The 24,577-nt window shown below is 40.3% G+C and overlaps 1 protein-coding gene and 1 non-coding gene across 3 annotated transcripts in view; one reads left to right on the top strand and one right to left on the bottom strand.

Annotated features, from left to right (window-relative positions):
- LOC115706066 (uncharacterized) overlaps positions 1 to 24,577 on the top strand; it is a 96,714-nt gene that overhangs the window by 57,484 nt on the left and 14,653 nt on the right. The gene's annotated exons all lie outside the window — the stretch shown is intronic.
- On the bottom strand, positions 589 to 695 carry LOC115708381 (small nucleolar RNA R71). Its single transcript, XR_004009881.2, has one exon. It is a non-coding gene; the product is annotated as a small nucleolar RNA R71 (small nucleolar RNA).

Here is a 24,577-nt window from a genome sequence, read left to right as displayed (position 1 = left end):
TTAATCTTGCTGGTTTGTCTTTGAAATCTCAGGTATCTATAGTGTATGAACCAACAAGAGGACTTTGAACTTGCTCCTATTGATCCCGAGATTGAACGTACATTCCGAAGAAGAAGAAGGGTTCAAAAGGCTAAGGGTCGAGATATCATGGCTGAAAATTTTGATGATGATGGGGTTGCTCCACAAATTGCTAATCCCGTCATGTTGGCAGATGATCGAGCAAGGGCTATAAGGGAGTATGCAGCCCCCATGTTTAATGAGCTCAATCCAGGCATTGTGAGGCCTGAAATACAAGCACCGCACTTTGAGCTCAAGCCAGTGATGTTTCAAATGCTCCAAACCGTGGGGCAATTCAGCAGGATGCCAACTGAAGATCCTCACCTCCATCTCCGTTCATTTTTGGAGGTGAGTGATTCTTTCAAGATCCAAGGAGTGAGTGAAGAGGTGTTAAGGTTGAAGCTATTCCCATTCTCACTACGAGACCGAGCTAGATCATGGCTCAACACTTTGCCGCCTGATTCTGTGACCAATTGGAATGACCTTGCTGAGAAGTTTCTGAGGAAATACTTTCCTCCTACTAGAAATGCAAAATTCAGAAGTGAGATCATGTCTTTTCAGCAACTTGAAGATGAGTCCACAAGTGATGCGTGGGAGAGGTTTAAGGAACTTTTGCGAAAGTGTCCACATCATGGCATTCCACATTGTATTCAGATGGAGACTTTTTATAATGGTTTGAATGCAGCTTCTCGAATGGTGTTAGATGCATCGGCCAATGGTGCTATCTTGTCGAAGTCTTACAATGAAGCATTTGAGATTTTGGAGACCATTGCAAGTAACAACTACCAATGGTCCAACACAAGAGCTCCAACAAGTAGAAAAGTGGCGGGAGTCCTTGAGGTAGATGCAATAACAGCTTTGACAGCTCAAATGGCTTCCATGACGAATGTTTTGAAGAATTTGAGTATTGGGAACGCTAAAAATATTCAACCAGCTGCTGCCATTCAAAGTGATGATGTCTCATGTGTGTTTTGTGGAGAAGGGCATGTGTTTGAGAAGTGTCCATCTAATCCGGAGTCCGTTTGCTACATGGGAAATCAGAATTTTAACAGAAACAATGGGGCATTCTCAAACTCTTACAATCAAGCATGGAAGAATCATCCTAATTTGTCTTGGGGGGGTCAAGGAGCAAGCTCAAGTACCGCACCAGCCCAAGGAAGACAAGCATATCCACCGGGTTTTTCACAACAACCCCGACATTCACAACATGCTCAAAATGCCCAACCAAGCTCTTTGGAGAGTCTTATGCGGGATTATATGGCAAAAAATGATGCGGTGATACAAAGTCAAGCTGCCTCTCTTCGAAACTTAGAGTTGCAACTTGGACATTTGGCCAATGAATTGAAAGCTAGGCCGCAAGGTTCTTTGCCTAGTGACACGGAGAATCCAAGGAGGGATGGGAAGGAGCAATGCAAAGGTGTATGATGGCTATTTTCACTTGTCCATATGGTACCTTTGCCTTTAGGAGGATGCCATTTGGATTGTGCAATGCTCCCGCGACTTTCCAAAGGTGTATGATGGCTATTTTCTCGGATATGGCTGAAAGTATTTTGGAGATCTTCATGGATGACTTCTCTATCTACGGGGATTCATTTGGGGTGTGTTTGGAGAATTTGGAAAGAGTGTTAGCAAGATGTGAAGAAACCAACTTGGTGCTTAATTGGGAAAAATGCCACTTCATGGTTCAAGAGGGTATTGTGTTGGGTCACAAAGTGTCTAGCAAGGGGATAGAAGTAGACAAGGCAAAGCTAGAAGTGATTGAGAAGCTACCAGCCCCTACCACGGTGAAAGGCATAAGAAGCTTCCTTGGACACGCGGGTTTCTATAGGCGCTTCATTAAAGACTTTTCTAAGGTGTCTAAACCCTTGTGTAACTTGCTAGAACAAAATAGACCATTTGAGTTTACCGCTGAATGTAATGAAGCATTTTTGAAGTTGAAGACAGCTCTTGTTACGGCCCCCGTGATTGTAGCACCCGATTGGTCATTGCCCTTTGAACTCATGTGTGATGCAAGTGATTTTGCCGTTGGGGCTGTTCTAGGGCAGCGGAAGAATAAGATCTTTCATTCCATTTATTATGCAAGCAAAACTCTTGTTGATGCCCAAATTAACTACACCACTACTGAGAAAGAGTTGCTAGCGGTGGTTTTTGCCTTTGAGAAATTCAGATCGTATCTTGTGGGAACCAAGGTGGTTGTGTATACTGACCACTCGGCAATCAAGTATTTGATAACCAAGAAAGATTCTAAACCGAGGCTTATTCGTTGGGTTTTGTTGCTACAAGAGTTTGACTTGGAAATTCGAGACAGAAAAGGGACAGAAAACAAAGTGGCGGATCATCTCTCTAGGTTGGAAACTAACAATCACAGCAGCCACTTAGAGGGAGAATTCCAAATTCAAGACTCATTCCCAAATGAGCAACTGCTATTGGTAGAGCAAACACGGGTACCATGGTATGCAGACATTGTCAATTACTTAGTTGGAGGTGCCCATCCACCTGATTTTACCAAGCAGCAGCTCAAAAAGTTCCTTCATGATAGCAAGTTTTATTTTTGGGATGAGCCATACTTGTACAAGCAGTGCCCCGATCGTATTATGCGGAGATGTGTGCCAATGGGTGAAGTTAGAAGCATCTTGGAGCATTGTCATTCAGCTCCTTATGGTGGTCATTTTGGTGGACAACGCACGGCGGCCAAGGTTTTTCAATCCGGGTATTATTGGCCTTCTATTTTTAAAGATGCTCATGCTTTTGTTCAACAATGTGATCGGCTGCCAGAGAGTTGGAAATATCTCCGCCAGGAATGAAATGCCTCTTAATTGTATCTTGGAGGTGGAGTTGTTTGACGTGTGGGGTATCGACTTCATGGGACCTTTCCCACAATCCTTTGGGAATCTCTACATTCTAGTGGCGGTGGATTATGTGTCAAAGTGGGTGGAGGCAATTGCTAGTCCCAAGAATGATGCTCGAGTGGTTATGAAGTTCCTTCATAAGCATGTTTTTACTAGGTTTGGGACTCCTAGAGCTTTGATAAGTGATGAGGGAACACACTTTGTAAACAAAGTGTTGGCTGCCCTCTTGGCAAAATATAGTGTAAAACACAAAATTGCTACTGCCTATCACCCACAGACTAACGGGCAAGCTGAAATATCTAATCGGGAAATTAAAGGCATATTGGAGAAGGTTGTAAATCCCAACAGAAAGGATTGGTCCCAACGCCTCGATGATGCACTTTGGGCGTATAGGACAGCATATAAAACTCCTCTAGGCATGTCTCCATATCGCCTAGTTTATGGGAAAGCATGCCATCTTCCCGTGGAGTTAGAACACAAGGCGTTTTGGGCACTAAAACATCTCAATATGGATATTTCAGCAGCTGGAGAAGCAAGAAAGTTACAGCTCAACGAGTTGGATGAATTGCGTTTGTTTTCCTATGAGAATGCTAAATTGTACAAGGAGAAGACAAAGAGATGGCATGATGAGAGAATCAAGGAAAGAGTTTTTGCAAAAGGACAAGAAGTGTTACTCTTTAATTCAAGGCTCAAACTCTTCCCTGGAAAATTAAAGTCCCGTTGGTCTGGTCCGTTTACTGTGCAAGAAGTGACTCCTTTTGGTGCGATTACAGTGAAAGATCAACAATCCGGGAGGGAATTTAAAGTGAACGGGCAGCGGTTGAAACACTATTGGAGAGGCGAGGTCAACCGAGAGAAGACCTCGATTTCTTTGAAAGATGCTTGATCATTGTAATTTGGGGTGCCTGAAAAAAAAAAAAAGAGAAAAAAAATTGAATTGAAAAAAAAAAATTGAAAAAGAATGAAAAGACAAAAAAAATTCAGTGAAAGGCACCCCTTGAAAAAAAAAATGAAAAAAAAATATATATATAAAAAAAAAAAAAAGAAAAACAAAAAAAAGAAAGTATATCTATATATATTATAATTAGCTATAAATAATCTTCATGGGGAAATTGATCATTTTCTTTCCTTTGTGCAGAGAATCAAGTGAAATAGGCTATGGAATGAAGAAATTTTGATTTGGGCAAAAGCACTAAGTTTGGGGTGTCAGGTTGCTGTTCAGTTGCTATAGCAACAGCTTAGCAAGATGTGTTTTGGGTTTTAGGCAGATCAAACGAACTGGGGTTTGCAAAAATAAAGTGAATGGGCTGTCAGAAAAAAAAAAAAACATGGGATTGTCCTGTTGTTCATGATTCAATCATTGGATAGGTCTATTTTTGTTCAGACCAATTATTTGGAATTGTACTTTAGTGTTGAATTAAGTGAGCCCAAGTCATTTTTAGTTGATACAAAGACCCCACTTCACATTCTTTAACTCAGTTTGGGCCTATTTCTTTGGTCAACTGGGCCCCAGCTCGTTTGACCAGCCCAATACGTTGACCCACCCATTCGATCCTAGCCCTACCACATTCATCATCCTCATCAATTTCACTTCCCATTCAAACTCAGCCGCCTCCTCCATTCGTCCAGCGTCTCACCATTTTGAACCTTCACTCCACCTTCGAACCACCATTTCGCCTGAGCCCGTAGCCACTGAAATCGCACCAGCAGCTCACCATTCACCCACCCAGCTCGAACCTGCCAGAACCCATAGCAACCCGAGCTTCCATTTCCCCCATTGAACCTGAGTTTCCACCCAACCACGAAACGGAGTCACCACTCAACATCAACTCAGCCACTCCATTCACCAGCCCGAGCCATCTCCTTCAAAACCTCATTCCAAGCACACAATCCCATCTCCATTTTTTTTTCCTGTACCAGTTTCGAAGCCACCACAACAACCCAGCCGTTCCCTTCATCTATTCAACCATGAACCCAACTTTCGAGCTACACCACGAACCTTCAACCTAACCCGCATCACCACAGTCAACAACCCAACAACATCACGGCCTCACCAGCAACACAGCAACCGAGAATCCTCTGTCAAGCCGAGTTTCTCAGCCAATCTAAGCTAAGTTCTGATTTGGTGATTTCATTTGAAATTTATTTTGGATTACAGTGCTTAATTAGTGGCTGTGGTTGAACTGCTAATGTTATATTCAATGGTGCTTGAGATTGTCCTTATGATTTAAATGTGGTAGCAGTAGTGTGATAATGCTGGGTTGGACGATTTGAATTGGAATTTGGTGGGATTTTTGAATATTGGGCTGAGAAAGATTGGTAAATCTGAGAACAGTATTGATTGTGAAATTGGGGTTGTCATTTGGAATTTTTGTTTTTCAGTGTGGTTTTGAATTCTTTACTGTTCTCTACCGTGTTGTATGAGGTTGAATTGGCAGTGGTCGTGTTAGACATAGTGCAAGTGTGAACTTTGTTGTAGTGTTGGACAGATTGGTGGGTGCCATAAACTTGAATATTGATTTGGTGATTTAATTTGCAAATTGTTTTGGGTTGAATTGCACAATTGGTGGCTGTCATGGACTGTTCATATTCTGCTACAGGGTGCTACGGATTGTCATTGTGATTTAAGTGTGGTAGCAGTGTGACACTTTTGACTTGGACTTTGTAGTATTGTTGGAAATATTGCAAATTGAACAGAGTAGTGGTGTTGGATAACAAAGGGCAGCAGTGAGTACGACAGCAGAAACAAAAAAAAAAAAAAAAAAAACATTTATTGTGTTGGGGTAGTGTGCGAGTGAAAAGAAAAGAAAATGCCCAAAGTTAAGAAGACCGCCAACAAGAATAAAAAGAAGTCACTGCATGAAATTCCTAAGTTTCATTGCCCGGCAGCTGAGACAAAGTATCATGAGAAGGTGGACAATCGGGAATTTTATATGGAGCGTGGATTAGTAGCCGATATTGAGGACATTGATGAGTTGCCCGAATGGGTCAGTGCAACGATTCATCAGCGAGATTGGGGACTTTTTGTCCAACAAAGAGAGCAGGCGGTCATGGAAGTTGTCAAGGAATTTTACGCCAACTTCCTATCCCAAGAATGGCCCACTGTAGTGGTGGTGCGTGAAGTCCCAGTCTCATTTTCAGCTGCAGCAATCAATGACCTGTTTGGGTTAAGCTCTGTCGAGTGCCAATACTCCGCGCAAAAAGGGCAGGTGAGCGACGAGACTGTGGGTGACATGATGCCGACGCTCGCTAAGCCAGGATCTGAATGGAGTTTGGATAGTTATGGCAATCTTCGATTTCGGCGCACTGATTTGGAGCACGAGTTGAAATGTTGGTATACATTCGTGCAAACTGCTCTCTGCCCTACTTCACATGATTCGACCGTCAGCAGAGACCGCGCCTGGATGCTCTATTGCATTAGAATGGGCTGGGATGTTGACGTCGGGGCTGTCCTTGCCCAAGAGATTGCTGATTGTGCACACAGGGGGAAGGGGAAGTTATTTCTCCCTGCTACCATCACTGCTCTTTGCCGCAAGGCGGGTGTACCCATGTGGAAGGAAGAAGGCGCTCTGAATCCTCGGGGGCCTATAAATTTTGGTCCACCTCGAGCCCCGAAAACAACGCCTACCCCAGCGGCGTCTTCAGCCACGGAGCCTCCCGTAGATCGCTTTGATCGCTTTGAGCAAGTGCAACAACAAATGTGTGATCGATTGCACGCGATGTGGGATTATGAGCAGAAGCGTGACGTCGTCATGGAGCGTGCATTCAAGAGGACTACGCCCCGTTTTGATCCCAAGTTCCCGGACTTCCCTCAGCATGTTCTAGACCCGTGGGGAGGCCCATCAGCTTCGAACACCGAGGAGCCCCACGAGGACTCCGAGTAGAGGGAGTTTTTCTCATACCTAAACTATTTTATATTTTTCTGTTTTGTGTTGCTTGTGTTTAGATTGTCTTGTGCTCATTGTGTGTTGTCTTTTGTGTTTGAAATTTTTATTTTATGTTGTTTATGTGATTGTTAGTTTGACATTGAGAGATTTATGAGTTTTTCAGTGGCCTAGTGCTCTGCTCGATGATGATACTTTCCGCCCATTCCATTATTGTTGCTGCCTACTTTTACTTGTTGCCTTATCATGTTGCATTGTTGGATATTATGGATGTTTCCCTTAGTCTCTCCTCACTAGTTTATACTTGCATTTTTCCACCATGCTTTGCATTTCTCATACGAGTATTTCACATGTAATGTTAGCATCTAGAATTGGTTAGTGCATCTCCTTGAAGCGAAATCCTAGTTCGACTTGTCCCTTAGAAATGATTTAGGCCATCCTTGGACGTTTGAGCTTTTCTAACCTTCCCTATAAAATGCATTTTTCCCTAGTCAACCAAGTTTGAGCCGTTTAGCCTAATCTTGTTGTGCAACCCGATCATCCATATCACATCCATTCTAACTTGCATTTCCACATATATCTTAACTTAATTGCTCACTTGTCAAGAGCCAAGTTTCACATTAAGTTTGGGGTGAGTGTGGTGAGTGTACTATGTGGCGAGCTAATTCAAGATCATACTTTTAGCCACATTGGGGACAATGTTGGGTTGTAAGTTTGGGGTGGGGGAATTAGCTCACAAGGTTTATTAGTATGCATTTTTAATAACTTTCTCTTGCTATATATAAGTATACTATAGTACTAAATTCCTTTTTAGTTTAAAAAAAAAAAAAAAAAAAAACGACAAAGAAAAAAATATATATAATAATAAGTATATATGTATATATATTCTTGCAACTAAGTTTGGGGTGTTCCACCCATTTGAAGCGAAAAAAAGAAAAAAAAAATAAACATAGCAAGAGAAGTTAATTTTAATATCAAGTACTTGTGAGTATAATGAATTAGGGAAGTGAGTCAAAAGAAAAAAAAAATTATGGAAGAGGCTCGGTTTTTGACAAGTGAAGTGGTTAGGTGTTGAGCTAGCTAAAATACATCCTTTACCATACCCTAACCCAAGCCTAGCACTACAAGCCTAATAAAGTCCTATTGATCAAGGGGATAAGTTTAGACTACATTAGTGGAGAGGAGTGCACTAATTCAACTTATGGAGCTGAAATGAATATAAAAAAAAATTTTAAGGTAATTGGAGAGAAGTTCGAAGTTTAGGTGGGATATACTTGTATAAATTGTTGATTAGGTGACTTTTGGGAAATATTAATGTTATCCAATGACAAAAATGTTAAAGGGGCAGCATACAAAGTTACGGCAAGCAATTTCATATTCCATTTAATTCCATTTTTTTTGAGAGCGTCAATGTTCGCTAGGCCATCTTAAATTTCTATAGAATCTCTCATGTGTCTTGTGTGTGAGTCTTAGTGTAAATTTGTTGTGTGCTTTTTGTTGTTTAATTGTTGTTGTCATTGCTCGAGGACGAGCAAGATTCTAAGTTTGGGGTGTTGATAACTCTAAGATTTAGAGTTAATTTCATATCTTTAAGCTTGAATTTAATGTGAATGGTGGATCAATTAATGTTCATATTGTGTAATTGTGTCTAGTTTGTTGTGTCTTTGTAATAAATGAAAGTGTGTGTGTTAGTAAGTGTTAAATAGACTTATGTTATTGTTTTTATGTGTTTTAAGCAGAAAAAATTACAAGAATAGGTATTTGAAAATGTTTGGGGCAAGGAGAAAAAGGAGCAGGAAAATGATTATTGCTAACTGGCATTGCTGTAGCACTCATCGCGTAGCAATTTGTCAGCCCAGTAAGTTTATTTTGGCAGATAGTCCAAATTCGGCTTTAATGAAAAGAAAAACGAGCTGAGGTGGCGGAATTTGGCTATTGACTCAACAAACATGTGGAAAATGAAGGACAAGTGGGTGATGATTGGGATTTCCAATTAGGGTAAACTTTGGTACCCTAATTGGGGAGCAAAAAAGGAAAAAAGGGGTGAAGAATAGAAAGAGGGTGGCTGCACTTTGAGAGGGTACGAAAACATACAGCAGCAAGGATAGAAAAAGTACAGAGGAAGAAGAAAGAGTACAAGGATAGAAGAAGAAGATTGAGAAGAAGGAGAAGAAGGCAACATTCAAAGAAAGGATTTGAGCTCATCACTCATTTCCCTTGCTCTCTACTTCGTTTGTATCATTTCCTTCTCTTCAAGTTCTCTTTAACTCCATGAACAATATGTTTTCTAGTTTTGAGTTTTTAATTTCAGCTATGCACTAAACTTTTTGAGATTTGGGTGGTTATGAACCTTTGTATGGACTAGTGTTTTGATTTTGCAATGATGAAGTAATCTTGGCTTAGTTCAATTAGTTGTGATGAAATGTTGAATGAATGTTAATTTTTGGCCATTTTTAACATTTAGCAAGCTAGATCTTACTTGGAAAAGTAAGACCTAGTTGAACCCTTCTAATTGATGCATGATTTTTACCTTTTCTTTTAGGTATTAATTAGTAGTGAAATAGGAATATTTTGCTACCATGTATAACTAAGGATTTGATGCTTTATTGGGCTATTTGTGATCTAAACTGATGTAGGAATGCATTGTGAGATTGTGAATGGTTATTTGCAAGTTTTGGAAAAAGCTTGCTGGTTTTTTTTGAAATTTGTTAACTCTGCCAGGATTGCTGAGTCATTGCTGGGTCATTGCTGTATCAACTGGGACATACAAGTGGAACTTAATCACCCAAGTCTATTTTCCTAATCTGAAATTACCACCATTTTAATCACTTTTAGTTTCTTATTCTTAGTTTATTTAGTTAAAAAAATTAGTTCTCAAGTTTAGATTCAAGGCTATAAATTTTTCTTGTGAATTGATGTGTGATTTTATTTTATTTTTATTTGAAATTCTTGGAATTACTTTTAGTTGATTTAACATTATTTAGTAAAAAGTCCCTGTGGAGACGAACTTTGATTTACTTATCATTGTATTACTTGTTTGTGATTGTGTACACTTGCGCAATTATAAAGCAATATAATTTTCACAACAATCAACACACACCCCAAACCCTGTTTGGATGCGTCACAATATACTACGAACTTCTCCTTGTCCGAAGGCAAAGCTAGTACTGGAGCGGTAATCAACCTCTGTTTTAGCTCCTGAAAACTAGCTTCGCACTTGTCTGACCAAATAAATCGCTGATTCTTCTTTGTAAGCTCGGTTAGGGGCATTGAAATTTTAGAGAACCCTTCGACGAACCTACGGTAGTACCCAGCTAAACCCAAGAAGCTTCTGATCTCTGTCACCTGAGATAGCCAGAACTCACATTTCTTGAACTTGGCATAAAGCTTATGTTCTCGAAGCCGTTGCACATCTGAAGATGTAACTCATGCTCCTCTTCTGATTGAGAGTACACGAGGATGTCGTCGATAAACACAATCACACAGATATCGAGGAAATCCTTGAATACTCTATTCATCAGGTCCATGAATGCTTCAGGAGCATTGGTTAGTCCGAATGACATAACCAAAAACTCGTAATGTCCATACCTAGTGCGGAAAGCCGTCTTCGGAATGTCCTCCTCTCGGATTCTCAACTGATGATAACCCGAACGGAGATCAATCTTAGAAAAGACTGTCTTCCCCTGAAGCTGATCGAACAAATCATCGATCCTAGGTAATGGATATTTATTCTTCACTGTCAGCTTGTTCAACTCCCTGTAGTCGATGCACATCCTCATAGATCCATCCTTCTTCTTGACGAATAAAACCGGGGCTCCCCAGGGTGACACACTGGGCCGAATGAACCCTATGTCAAGCAACCCTTGGAGCTGAATCTTTAATTCCTTAAGTTCAGCTGGAGCCATTCTATACGGGGCTTTGGAAACCGGTTCCACCCCTCGTGCCAAGTCAATCACGAAATCAATCTCCCGCTGAGGTGGTAACCCTGGAAGTTCTTCGGGAAAAACATCCAAAAATTCCCGAACCACCCTGATGTCCTCTGGCCGAATGGTATCTGGCCGAGTGGTGTCCACCACCACGGCCAAAAACCCTAAGCAACCGCCGTGCAACAATTCTCTAGCTGACATAGCCGAGATCACCGGGATCCGAGATCCCTGAACTGAACCAACAAACACAAATAGTTCCTCACTTTCTGGTTGGAAGATCACCATCTTCCTTTTACAATCAATACTCGCCGAATATTTAGATAGGAAATCCATTCCTAAAATAATATCGAATTCGACTAAACTCATCTCTATCAGATCAGCACTTAACTCTCTACCATCTATCCTGATCGGCATAGACCTAATCCACCTATTGGAGATAACCAATTCTCCGCCAGGTAATAGGGTTCCAAACCCTGATTCATATCTATCATACGGTCTACCCAATTTACTAAAGACCCTGGCCGCCACATAAGAATGTGTAGCCCCAGAATCAAACAGCACTGAATATAGCGAGCTGTTAATAGAAAACTGACCTGTGACAACTGATGGGCTGGCATCTGCATCAGCCTGAGTGATAGCGAACACCCTGGCTGGAGTGGGTATCGCTGGGGCTCTCGGTGCCTCTGATCGGAGCTGGGGACAGTCCCTCTTGAAGTGTCCGGGCATGCCACAGTGAAAGCATCCCTGACCTTTGCACTCACCCCGATGGTGCCTCTTGCAGCTAGGGCACTCGGGATAGGAGAATCGGGTCTCAGTACCACCAGGACGACTCCCTCTGTTCTGGTTCCCCCGGAACCTCTTGTTCTGACTCGAGCCACCGGAAGCAGTGGGTGCTCTCTTCCTCTGATCAATGGCCGAACCACTACTCCCCCTGCTAAAGCCTAATGCAGGAGGGGTAGGAGCCCCGCCACTCACCGGAGTACTGGCTGATTCTGACATACACCCAACTGCCCCCTCAGCTCGCAGTGCCTTCTCCACCATCTGAGCATAGGTGGTGCTGTCATCCGTGGTAATCATCAGATCATGCCTGATCTTGGCATTCAACCCGTCCAGATACTTCTCCTTCTCGCTGAAGTCGGTCGGCACAATTCCCGAGGCTAACCTCGCCAACCGATCAAACTGAGTAGTATACTCAGTGACGCTCATATTCTCACGCTGGGTCAGGTGAGCAAACTCTTTCCTCTTGGCGCTTCTGACCGCCTCATTGTAGTACTTTGCGTTAAAGAGTTCCTGGAACCTTTCCCAGGTCATGGTGGTGACGTCATGGATCTGAGACACCATGTCCCACCAGACCAGAGCGTCCTCCTGGAACTGGAATGTGGCGCACACCACTCTGTCGTTACCGGTGACACCCATAAAGTTCAAAATCTTGGTAATCACCGTCAGCCACTGCTCGGCTTTCATCACGTCCGGACCTCACAGGAAAACCGAAGGTGCTTGCTTCCGGAACCGCTCATACAGAGGTTCCAATCTATGGGCCGCCACCACTATCTCGGCACAGGCGGCGAGGGGCGGTGCCACCGGAACTATGGGCACCGGAACCTGCAGAGCACCCTGCTGTCTCAACCTCTGAATCTCGAGGTCTTGCTCTTCGATCCGGGCTTGCATCTCCGTAAACCGTAACTCCCACCCCCGGGCTCCCCGATCGGCTGGGAGCACAGGCGATCCGTGGTGGGTTCTCATCAGCCCGACCACAAGCCCTGCCTCGGGGACCTCTACCTCGGCCCCTAACAGGTGGGGGAAACTGAGCTCCATGTCCTTGGTTCGACCCCACTGAGTTGCCCTGACTTCTGGTGGTCCGCCTGGCGTCCATCTGATTAGAACCGCCTGCAAAACCAAGAGTTGGCATATCAGGTCGTATTCAAGGAGAGCTTACTAATGCCGCTTAATTTGGAAATTAAAAAAACGAAACATGCGCCTATTCTACTATCAGGCTACTAACATGCTTCCTAACAGGCTTTTCTTTTTTCATAACTGAATAAAATAAACTACTAAAGCAATAAAGGCTTACTGAACCGTGAAACGAGCTAACTGCTGATGATGATTGTACATGTCGTGACGATCTTCGGAAGACAACCTGGCGGCTTTGATACCAAATTGTAACACCCTAACTAACATAGGCGTATTACGTGATTTTTAAACATGCTGTGCAGCTCGTTGCTAATCAACGAGGTTTATGGAAAAACGTGATTAATTAAAATTTTTGCTTTTTAATTAAACTTATAAAATAATATTACAAAAGACTCGGGATCCCGATTATAAAATCATTTACAAAAGATTTAACTGTTTAACTGATACACAAAATAAAGGTCATCTAACGACCAGTTACAAAAATTAGCCTCGCTGTCCCGATGATCGTACGCTCCAAGCCTAACCGCCCCGACATGTACAATCTTCACAAGCTCGCTCACGGTCCATCAGCTTTAGCCTTGCCTTTACCTACACATAAACGTAGATCTGTGAGTCGACAGACTCAGTAAGAAAAGCATAATAATACTCATACATAATCCCGGTTATGATCAGACGCCCATACCCCTGATCATAACCCTAACTGCCGTGTCCAACACGATGCGAGTCCCGCCATCGCCGTGTCCAACACGGTGCGAGCCACTTCTTGCCATGTCCAACATGGTACCGAGTTCGAACGTTCATAGGGACGGTACTATTGACACGCAACAACCCGATCGGTCGAGCCGGTCATACTCATTCTTGGTCATACTCCGGCACTGCAGTACCGACGTGTTACTATATCCTCCGATCGGTCGAACCGGTCATACTCCGCCGCTGGTCATACTCCGGCTGTCTGGACGGGATACGTCAATAGTACGGAACCACCAACCAAGTGTCGGCTGATCGGTCGAACCGGTCATACTCCGCCGCTTGGTCATACTCCAGCCTGTACCGACGTGACAGGGTTGGATGGTTCGAAGCCAACATACATAACTAATGTAATCTAATAGGCTTCCTACATGCACGCTAAACATGTAATCTACATATGCATACTGTTATACTAATCTTACCTGGATTCTGAATTCAGGTGTGCCGGTCAACCTGACTGGAACTTTAGCTGAGCGGCGGATTACAGGCTCCTAAACCATAAAAAATCACAACGCTATAAGTGACACGCTAAATCACTTCCCGGGGACTTAAACTAGGAACTAAAAGTTTCCCTATCGATAAAAAGCATGGCAATACCCCCTAAAACATAAAAACGAGGAAAACTAGGGTTTCGAAAATTCCCCAACCAGTAGGCCAGGTTGCCCAACCGAATTAGGTTGGAAATTCGGGACCCCATCCGAATTCCGGATGCCCAACCGGAATTCCGGTTCCTCGCAGGCAGCAACAATCAAATTTTCATATCTTGCTCAAATCAACCCCAAATTGATTCAAACCTTCCAGACCTATTCCATATATCCCAAATAACATTCCTAAAGCATCAAACCTACCCAGAAACGACAGAAATGAAAAACACCATGTGAGCTCCAAGCTTTGAGTTTAAACTCAAACTTGGCTAAAGCTCACTCACAAGCCTCAAAGCTAGCTTAGAATCACATAATCAAGCATAGAAACACTGCAGAAAACAAAACCTAATTCATGCAATAACTACAGCCACCAAATTCTCAATTTTTACTTTGAAAACCTTAGCTTCTTAACAAGAAAATTAACCAACTCAAGCAAGAACAACTAGCATGCATTTCAACCTAACTAAACATGATTAATTCAACATTTTAGACATAGAAACAACAACAATAACAAGCAGCAGCGACATCATCAAAATCCTCCATGCATTACTCATCTTTTACATCAAAATTTAAAGAAAACAAAGAAAGAAAGCTAGACAAGAATTACCTCAATTAAGAACACTCTAACTTGCTGAAAATCACTTGAAAATGAAGAGTAGAAACCACTCTTCTTGCTGCCTCAAATGGCCGAAAAAGAGAGAGGAAAATAGAGAGAGTTTTTTGAGAAATTCTATTTTTTTCTAAGTGTAATTTTTTTAATGAAAATGAAATACCATCACATAACATATATTAAATCCATTTCAGCCAAATAACAATTAAATAAATATTTAATTTTCAAATAATAAACTCACATAAGACAAAACACTAATGGGGCAAAAAGACCATTTTGCCCCTCCACCATAAAACCACATAAATCATACTAAAGGGGTATTTTTGGAAAATTCTAAATTCCCGGCCATTCCCGACATTCCCAATGTCTAAAACCAGTCCAAAACTACTAACATACTAAATTGTGATTTCTACTGAGCCAAACGCCGAGTTCCAAAATACCGGGCACCGGAAATGCAAAATATGAAAACTACTGAATAACATAACCATGCATTTCTGAATTCCATAAATAACAGTATAATAAATTATTTAAATAGCTATAAATAATTTTCATAATTAATCATAATTAACTGGTAATTTCCAAATTAAACTAAGCGGGCTTTACACATTAATACTTTGTATATCTGCCACCCCTGATATACAATCTAACACTGCTTTAGAAACTAGAGGGCCAACAATATCCCAGTGTTCTTGATAAAACAAGGCACTCATTCCATCTGGACCAAGGCTTTTATCCGCAGGCATACTAAAAACTGCTCGTTGAACTTCTTCCAATGTAAAGGTCTTCGTTAATGTTTCATTCATGTCATTTGTAACCACTTGCTCGACAGCTTGTAACAACTCCTCAATGCTTTCATTTGAAGGCATAATCGACGTAAAGAGTGCAGAATAATAATTTTTTGTGATATCACCTATGCCTTTGTTACTCGTACACCATATATAATCTTCATTAAATAAGCCTAAAAAGTACAACCAAAATAATCTTAATCATTTGATTTATAAAATACTTATGTCCTAACAACTCATATTCCTTTATACATCATTTCCTTTATATATGCTTTACCTCAGTGGGAAACTAGTATCCATCAAACATATCTATTTAAGTAAATTCACAACACCCTTAAGAACATAACCTATACTTAAAGCATATTAACATAATTATAAGTACATAACCTTAACCTTAATGATTTGAGTTTGAAACACCTTTCCTCAACCTATTCTGAGCCACTCACGAAAGATCACTAGTTAAACAATTCAATCTATGTGTTGCCCTATTTAAACACATGTAAAATACATCCAATTACAATTATATTAAAATCTTATCCAAACTATACTTTACTCTATATTTAATTTACAATAATAATTACCTCGAATTGTATTATTCTTTCTGCGTGCATTTGCCTTCTTGTGGAAAAATTTGGTGTTCTGATCACCAGCCTGTAACCATTGGACCCTTGCCCTTTGCTGCCAGAAGACCTCCTCCTTTAAAAGCAGGTCATTGAGTTTATTCTCTAATTGCCGAGATCCTTCGCTGGAACATCCTTTACTTTGCAAATTGTGCATTTGAACTACTTTTTTTTTGCGTATCTTTAATTTCTCGAAATAAAGATCCATACTTATTATGATGCCAAGTATCCAGGTTTGAAGCACATTGTTGTATATTCTTGATCGTTGAAATTAGTGGTGTATTTTCCTCAGACCTCCAATAATTCTTAATTAGACTCTTACATTCTTCGTCACCAATCCAGATATTCTCAAATCTGAATCTTTTCCTCTTGTTGGAACCATTCTGCTGATCCGTATCATCCTTTATTTTTACCAACAGTGCTCTGTGGTCAGAATGATAATAATCTAGATGCGTCAAGCTTGTATAAGAGAAAGAATCCTCCCATGCTTCATTCACCATTGCCCAATCTAATCTCTCCTTAATACTTTCATTGTCTGCACTTTTTGCCCAAGTATATCTCTCTCCTTTATAATGCAATGGGTGTAATGCGCACAATTCTAAAGTACTACGAAATTCTTCAATTTGTGTTTCATTTCTATATCCGCTTTTATTTTTATCATTTTGACTTAAAATCTCATTGAAATCTCCAATCACTAACCATGGTCCTTCATACACTATTCGTAAATGTTCCAACATATCCCATGTTAGTCGTCTCTTAGAAACATTAGGCTCCCCATAAAACCCACAGAAATGCCAAGTTATTGGTATATTCTCTAACTTCATAAAACAACTAATATAATTAGGGGTAGAAGTAATTCCCGAGACCACAACTCTTTCCTTCCACAATAGCATTAATCCCCCTCCCATACCTACTCTAGGCACTTCATAAACGTTTTTAAAAGATAATTGTCTTTTTATTTCTAGGCTCTTACCTTTGACTAATCTTGTTTCCATCAAGAAAAGAACATTTGGCTTGAACTCTCAAATAAGTAGCTTAACATGTCGTATTGCATCCTTTCCATTCAAACCTCTAACATTCCAACTAACGATAGTCATTCCTCGTATAAACTTACTAGCACTCGCAATAGACTATATAGCTTTTATGATATCTTGATGATACTTCTTTATAAACTTACTAACACTCACAATATAATATTATATAGAATAAAGTCTCTTCACATTGGACTTTCCTTCTAAATCCATCAAACTTAATTAACTTGTTATGATGCTCCTTTATTTTCCTTAATTACTATATATATTATGATTATCTTTGTAATAATAACGTTCCATAACTTTATTACCAATCTTTATATATGTATAACTAAATTCCAAAATATCATTAAATTATACTTAATGATACCTATTCTACCATAAAAGATCAAATTACCATTATCCTTTCATACTTGCATCATTCCTTACCATTTAAAATTTAATATTTACATTAAATCAATAATTTTATCATATCAAATTTCCTGAATTTTCATAACATCAATTATTTTTATTCAGCTTCACACTTGACAACCTATCTTTTAACTCAAAGAACTCTTTTGAATATTAAGAACATTAACCTTATTTTAATTATATAAAATCTTTTAATAATAATAATTATATACTTCTTTCATTCTAAGTTATTTTGGCTGACTAATAATAATGACGCTTATAACATATAAGTGTAAAGCAATCAAATTAATATTTTATGTAGGGATTTTGGAAAATAATTTCAATGCTTGTTCCACCAATCACGTTAACCATTAAATATATGTGTAGAAAAAAGTCTCAATTATATTTATAAACTATAAATATATAAATCATTTTGCTTTCGTCATCACGTTTTTTTAATATTTCATTTACTTAGTGTTTATTTACTTTAGATGCTATTTATAAACTATTAATCAACCAATACTCACTCTAGTCATAACACACCAAACCCAGTTATACCATTATTTTGTAACCAATTTTTCATGAATAGTCTCTATGATTTTTTAAGTGTAATATTCAACTATAATAAATTAAAGATATATTTTATGTAAATATGGCACCACTGAATAATAATTATCATGCAAAAACAAACTTTTATTTAAGACATTACTTGAGCAAATAAACTTCTTAACATGAAAAACTAGAAACACTCTTCTTAAAAATAAGAAGATACTTATTTCCATTTTCAACAAAACTGATAAATAAACTTCCAAAAACATTCAAAACAATAATCCAATTGATCTGAAACCAACTAATCAGAATTCCTTAAAAATTATTTGAATAAACTAAATAACTTGCAAGGCAATATTGAGTCCCTTCATTTGCTTCCTTCATTGCCATACTGGAAAATTCCAGAGTAAAAATCCATCTCCTCATTTCCTTGATCTCCCTCAGACAAGAGAAATTCTTTAGCTTTTAACTCTTCCTTGTCTCCTTTGGGCTCTCTCCTTACTCGTTTATCCTCACTTTGCTCTCCTTTTTCCATAAAGTCCTTTGTTGAAAGTCATTTTCCTAAAAAATAAACATAAAACCAATAATAACAGACCTTATGTAGTCAAATGAAATCATAAATTACCAAAAAAATTAAAACATGTACCATCATCACTCACTTTAACCCGTTTTCCAGGAAAACACTTGCATCTTCTTCGTACGATCTTGTTGCTCCTAACAATCTTCTACTAAGAGATGTGTTATTTATGTCCCCATGCCAATTTATTGCTATCAGAATAGATGGGATCATATGTTTCAAACCCGCTGTTTTTATTTGATCATCATAATTCATTGGTGGATTATACCCTTCCTCTATTTTTTCCATTAAAGCCAAACAATTCCTATCTATATGATCCAGACATCCACAAAATAACAAAATTTTGATATGCACTCATAACGAAAAGAGATACTCATGGAAATATTGCCATTTTCAGATTCAAAGTTCATTCCTTTTTCCAAAGGTTTAGAAGACTCCCATAAAACTTTAATTCTCATAAATGTTCTCTTATTATGAAATTCCGAAAATTCCCCCAAATGGCTAGCTATTTCCATACCCAAAGACTTATTAATCCAAGGAAGAGGAACTCCAAATACTTGGATCCATATAGGCACATGTTTAAAATTTTCCACAGTAATTTGATTTAAACCTTCAGAATCAATAAGTACTAAATAGTTACCTGAAAAGTACCAGGGTTGTCCTCGTAACACTCTACTCTTTACACTTTATCTATCAAAGGTTAGTATGAAGATCCCATCATAGTAATCCTCCACTTTGACTCTAGCATTGTTCTGCCATTTTGCTTCGAAAAACCTCTTAAGGCCACCTTTATTAACTGCCTTATTTGATAAGGATCTTCCAAATACAACCTTAGAATAATCTAAGCTCTCTTCCTCATCATTGCCTAAAGGGCACACATTAGTATTAGATTCAGATGGAGAGGGCTGCATTTTTAAAGGACAATGTTAATAGTATTAAGGTAGAGAATCGATAGTAGAAAGTAGTATTACAAAACTTATCCCCCTATTGTATATATATATATATATATATTTTTTTTTTGGTGAAAGAGAGGTGCATAGCACCCATTCATTGAACAAAAACAAGCAGATACAAAAGAAAAACCAAGAGCAAAGGGAAACTCTGAACAAGAGACTCCCCAGAAGCAAACAACTACAACCAGTATCCCAAAATAAAAAAACAACACCAACAATAAACCAGAACATGAAGAATGATAAAAAAAAAACAGAACAACAGGAACTTCCCAAGCACCAGCAACATTCTAAGGGAAAATCCAACATCCTGAAGCTTGAGAAGACCCAACAAAAGAAAAACATCTACCCTGCATCTGGATTCCATTCCTTATAGTCATCGAACACCAACGGGTCCACATAATTCACATCAATATCCCCAACAGCTGCATTGAGTTTAGCCCACTTTGCCACATTGTGAGCCATGAAATTCTCCTTCCTACTGATATGCTTGAGTTTCCAAAGCCGCAGCTGTGTAGAGCAGCTTTGAAACTGAGCAGAGATTCCATCAAGATCAATGCACTGCTGGACTCCTTGGGTTTCCGAAATGTTTGTTACAACGCATTCATTATCCGAGAAGAAATTCACACAAGTGAGTTCCAAACGCACAGCATGCTTGACTGCACATACCAGCATCAAAGCCTCTGCCAAAGCTGAATTTGTAGCAGAAAAACGATCTGCAACAACGCTCCATATCCGATTTTTCGAGTCCCTAAAAACCGCTGCACCAACAGAGTGATCAAGACCGATAGTTACATCAGTACAGCAGGTCATCCATCCTTCTGAGGGTATAAGGACAGTAGCATGCTTCAAGGGGCGATCTATTTTGCAAACCAAGTGATCATTGAGCCGCCTACAAGCATCTCGAATTGCCACCGTAATCGGTACTAGATGTCCATTATGAATAACTTCGTTTCGCGTCTTCCAAATCACCTCAAAAATGCATAAGGCCCCTGTCATAAACTCGATGAAACTGAGATTGGGGGGTCTATTTCTCATGCATCCAAACTAGTCCATCCATTCCTCCCAATTCTGAGAAGGACTTAAATTTGTTCTAATTCCCCAATTGCTACCAAACCAGGCAGCTGAAGCATAATCGCAATTCCAAAACAAGTGGAAGGATGATTCCCTCTCCTTGTTACAAATTGGGCAGAGGGATGATTGAAGATTCAAAACCATTGCAATTCTTTCACGCGTAGGGAGAGCGTTATTCATGATTTGCCACCACAGAAGTTTCAGTCTCGCATGAATAGAATTATTCCAAATGAGTTTCCATGTCCCACTAGGAGAGGCTACACATCTACGCTTAGTGATTATATTGTATGCAGATTTAATGGAAAGTAAACCATTAGCCTCACCTAACCATCTCCACGAGTCAACTTGCTGAGAATTCGGTAGACCAATGTTTAAGATATGCCTCGCATCATCACGGTGAAACCATTGCCTGACCCTTCTTTCATTCTAAGAATGATTCTCATTTAAGAAATAATCCACCAAGTTGGCCCACTGCGTAGCATCCAATAATGGTTCAGGTTGACTATTCCCGGTTGGGACCCAAGGGTCAAACCAAATTGATGTAGACCTTCCATCACCAATTCTACGGCATATCCCTTCTCTCAATAGGGGACGAGTTTTGAGGATGACTTTCCACAACCTCGAATCCGATCCCTTACTTTGCACATCCCAAAAACTACATCCCTTAAGATATTTGTGCTCCATAGTCTGGAACACAAACTTGTAGTCTCAGTTACCATTTTCCAACCCCATCTCATAAAGAAAGCCTTGTTAATATCCTTAGTTTGTCTGAATCCCAGGCCTCCATGAAGTTTGGACTTACACAAATTGCCCCATTCAATGGTATGAATCGTTTTCTTTTATCTCTGAATCACCCCACCAGAAACTTCTCAAGCTACGGTCGATGGTACCCGCGATGTGAGAAGGAATGACATCTGCTGAGGTAGCATATACAGCGAGCGAGTTTCCAACCGACTTAACCAAACACGCTCTCCCTACTTTTGACAGCAATCGGGCCTTCCACCCTTCTATACGATGCCGGACCTTATCAATCAAGAATTTCAAATTTGCAGCCCTTTTGCGAGACCTAAGGAGCGGCAATCCGAGATAAAGGGCATCCTCCTTCATCTTCTTCATTCCCAATTTATCAGCAATTGCATCCGCACGGTTTCGAGGAACTCTTTTCGAAAAATGGATGGTAGACTTTTAGAAATTAACGGATTGGCCAGACCAGGAACTATAGATCTGTAGACACTGAAGGAATGCATCCGCTTCCTCTAATGAGGCCTGACCGAACAACATTACATCATCCGCAAACATGAGATGAGTGATTGGTGTTGCTGATCTTGATGTTTTGAACCCTCGAATCTTCCTCAAGAGATTGAATTTTGTGATCACCCGGGATAGAAGGTCAGCTGCTAGGATGAACAAGGCTGGCGATAGCGGGTCTCCCTGCCTTAAACCACAAGAGGGAGGAAAACGACCTTGATTAACACCATTAACCATCAGATTGAGTCTTTTAATTTGTACGCAGCTTCTTATCCATTCCCGAAGAGGAGTCTTCACACCATGAAAGGAAAGAGCTTCCTCAACAAAGTCCCAATGCATTTTATCATAGGCCTTTTCCATGTCTAGTTTTATCATCATGAATCCTTTTGAGCCCTTTTTCTTTTCCATGGAATGAACAATTTCCTGAGCCATCACAATTTTTTCCGAGATGGAGCGACCCTTGATAAAATCTGTGGCAAAATTATCTGTGGCAGAATAGGCCTTAATCGCAAAGCCAAAATCTTGGAAATGCATTTATACACCACATTACAAAGTGCAATAGGCCTGAAGTCATTTGCCGTCACTGGATTCGCATTCTTTGGTATGAGCACTAAATTCGTATCATTGATAAATTCTGGTAACTTTGCCGTAGTGAAGAAGTAGTGTATCATAACCATCATATCACTTTTAATTGTGTCCCAATGAGACTTGAAGAAAGCTGCTGGGAGACCATCCGGTCCCGGGGCTTTGTCTGATCCCATCGCCAAAAGTGCATTATGGACTTCCTCTTCATTTGGGATGAGATAAAGATCCTCCCACAGGTGGAAATCTAACCCAGTGAAGTGCCAATCAAAATTCACCAGACTTAAGCGATTTAGTGCCTTGGACAATGTCTTGCTAAATTTCTCTATAAAGACTGCGGCAATATCCTTAGGTTCCTCATGGTGCTCCCCCTGATCATCTTTCAAGTATTGGATATAGTTCCTTCTCCGTCGAGTAACCGTACTTGCCATAAAAAATTTTGTTGCCCGATCTCCTTCTTTCAGCCACGCGACTCTCGACTTTTGTCTCCAAAAAATTTCCTCTCTAGCCAAAGCCTCATTAAGAGCCGCTCTAGCCTCAGTATGAGAAATTTCATCAACTAAAATGTTACTTTCAATCTCCATGAGTCTGGATTGGGCATCAGAAATTTGAGAAGACAGTTTCCTAAAGTGGGACTTATTCCACTTCCGTAGATGGTCTTTAGTCACTTTGAGTTTTCGATACATATTCACCATTGGATTTACATGTGTTGACTCCATCCACGCCTTCTTCACCACCCAAAAAACTCTAGGATCCCGCTCCCACATCAGTTCGTATTTGAATTGAGGTTTAGTGCAATGTTTTCCTCCATTTGTATCCAACAGTATAGGGTTGTGATCAGAACTTGAAGCTGTAAGATGACTAACAATGGCATTTGGCCAGGCGAGTCTCCATTCCACCGAAGCCAATGCCCTGTCGAGTCTGGCTCTCATCAAACAAGTACCCCCAATTGAGCTCGATCCCTTTTTGAACCATGTAAATTTGACCCCAAGAAAGCCAAGGTCAATGAGCCCCGATCTATGCACTGATCTTCTGAGATCAAACGAGTATCTAGCAATGTTACTCCTCCTAGAGTAGTTCAAGCAATCAGTATCCTCCAGCGTACCGTTAAGATCGCCCATCAGAACTAGGGGGAGTTTACAATTGCAAACATAATCTCTCAGATCCTTCCAAAAGCCTTCTTTCTCAGCATATACAGGCGGACCATAAACTCCCATAAAAATCCATGGCTTATCCGGGGGGTCTGAAGAAATACGGGCAATAATTTTGAACTTATCAGTGCTTTTAATATTGCACCCCACGCCATTCTTCCAACATAAAGCAAGGCCTCCAGTCGTACCTATTGGAGGGACATAGTAAAAAGTTTGAAAGTGAATTCTCACCAAAGTAGATGTTAATTTAGCCGCCGTTAATCTAACTTCTGATAAAACCAGTAACTCGGGATTCGACTTCCAGATTAGCTCCTTCAATTGTCGAACTGTCGCTGCGTTCCCAAGACCACGACAGTTTCAAGCAATAGCTTTCATAATGCTTCGGGAGACTTTTCCGGACAAGTCTCCGCAGCCCCAAAACGAAAAACCTGGTTTGAGTTGATTTCTCCTTCTCCCTTGGACTCTTTCACTTCCTCAATTATACAAGAAGAACTTGGTTTTGAACTACAATCAACAATGACAAAGTGGTTGTTTAAGTCTATCTTGAGATCAAAGATGTTCTTCTCCCAGCTTGATTTAATGGATGTGTGTCTCTTCCTCAAAGCATTGGCTTCCTTGCTTTTGAGAGGGTTAAGTTTAGGTCCATGAAAGGCGGCTGTTTTGGGCGGTCTACCTCTGCGTTTTGGCTCATTCGCACTACCCTGAGCCTCAAGTTTCAGAGAAAGCTTGCCTGAATCTTTATTTGTTGGTCGTCCTCTTTTCCTTCTCGGAGTAGAAGTGTCTGAGGATCCAGGGGAGAAGGATCATTCCCTAATCAAAGATGAAGGATCCTCCTTGTCATCATTAATCTTTCTTGAGTGCAGGGCAGGCGAGTCGGACTTCAGAAGCCTAGTCTCTTGTTTTTCAGAACTCCCTTCAGTATTTTTTAATGGTTTTGGTTCAAAGGAAATTCCCTCAAGGGCTTTTCTCTTCTTGGGCCCAAAGTCATTCTC

Source organism: Cannabis sativa, chromosome 1, assembly GCF_029168945.1.
Source record: "Cannabis sativa cultivar Pink pepper isolate KNU-18-1 chromosome 1, ASM2916894v1, whole genome shotgun sequence".
Classification (NCBI taxonomy): Eukaryota; Viridiplantae; Streptophyta; class Magnoliopsida; order Rosales; family Cannabaceae; genus Cannabis; species Cannabis sativa.
Note: the sequence above shows the minus strand (reverse complement) of the source record. Positions and strands in the feature narration are given on the sequence as shown.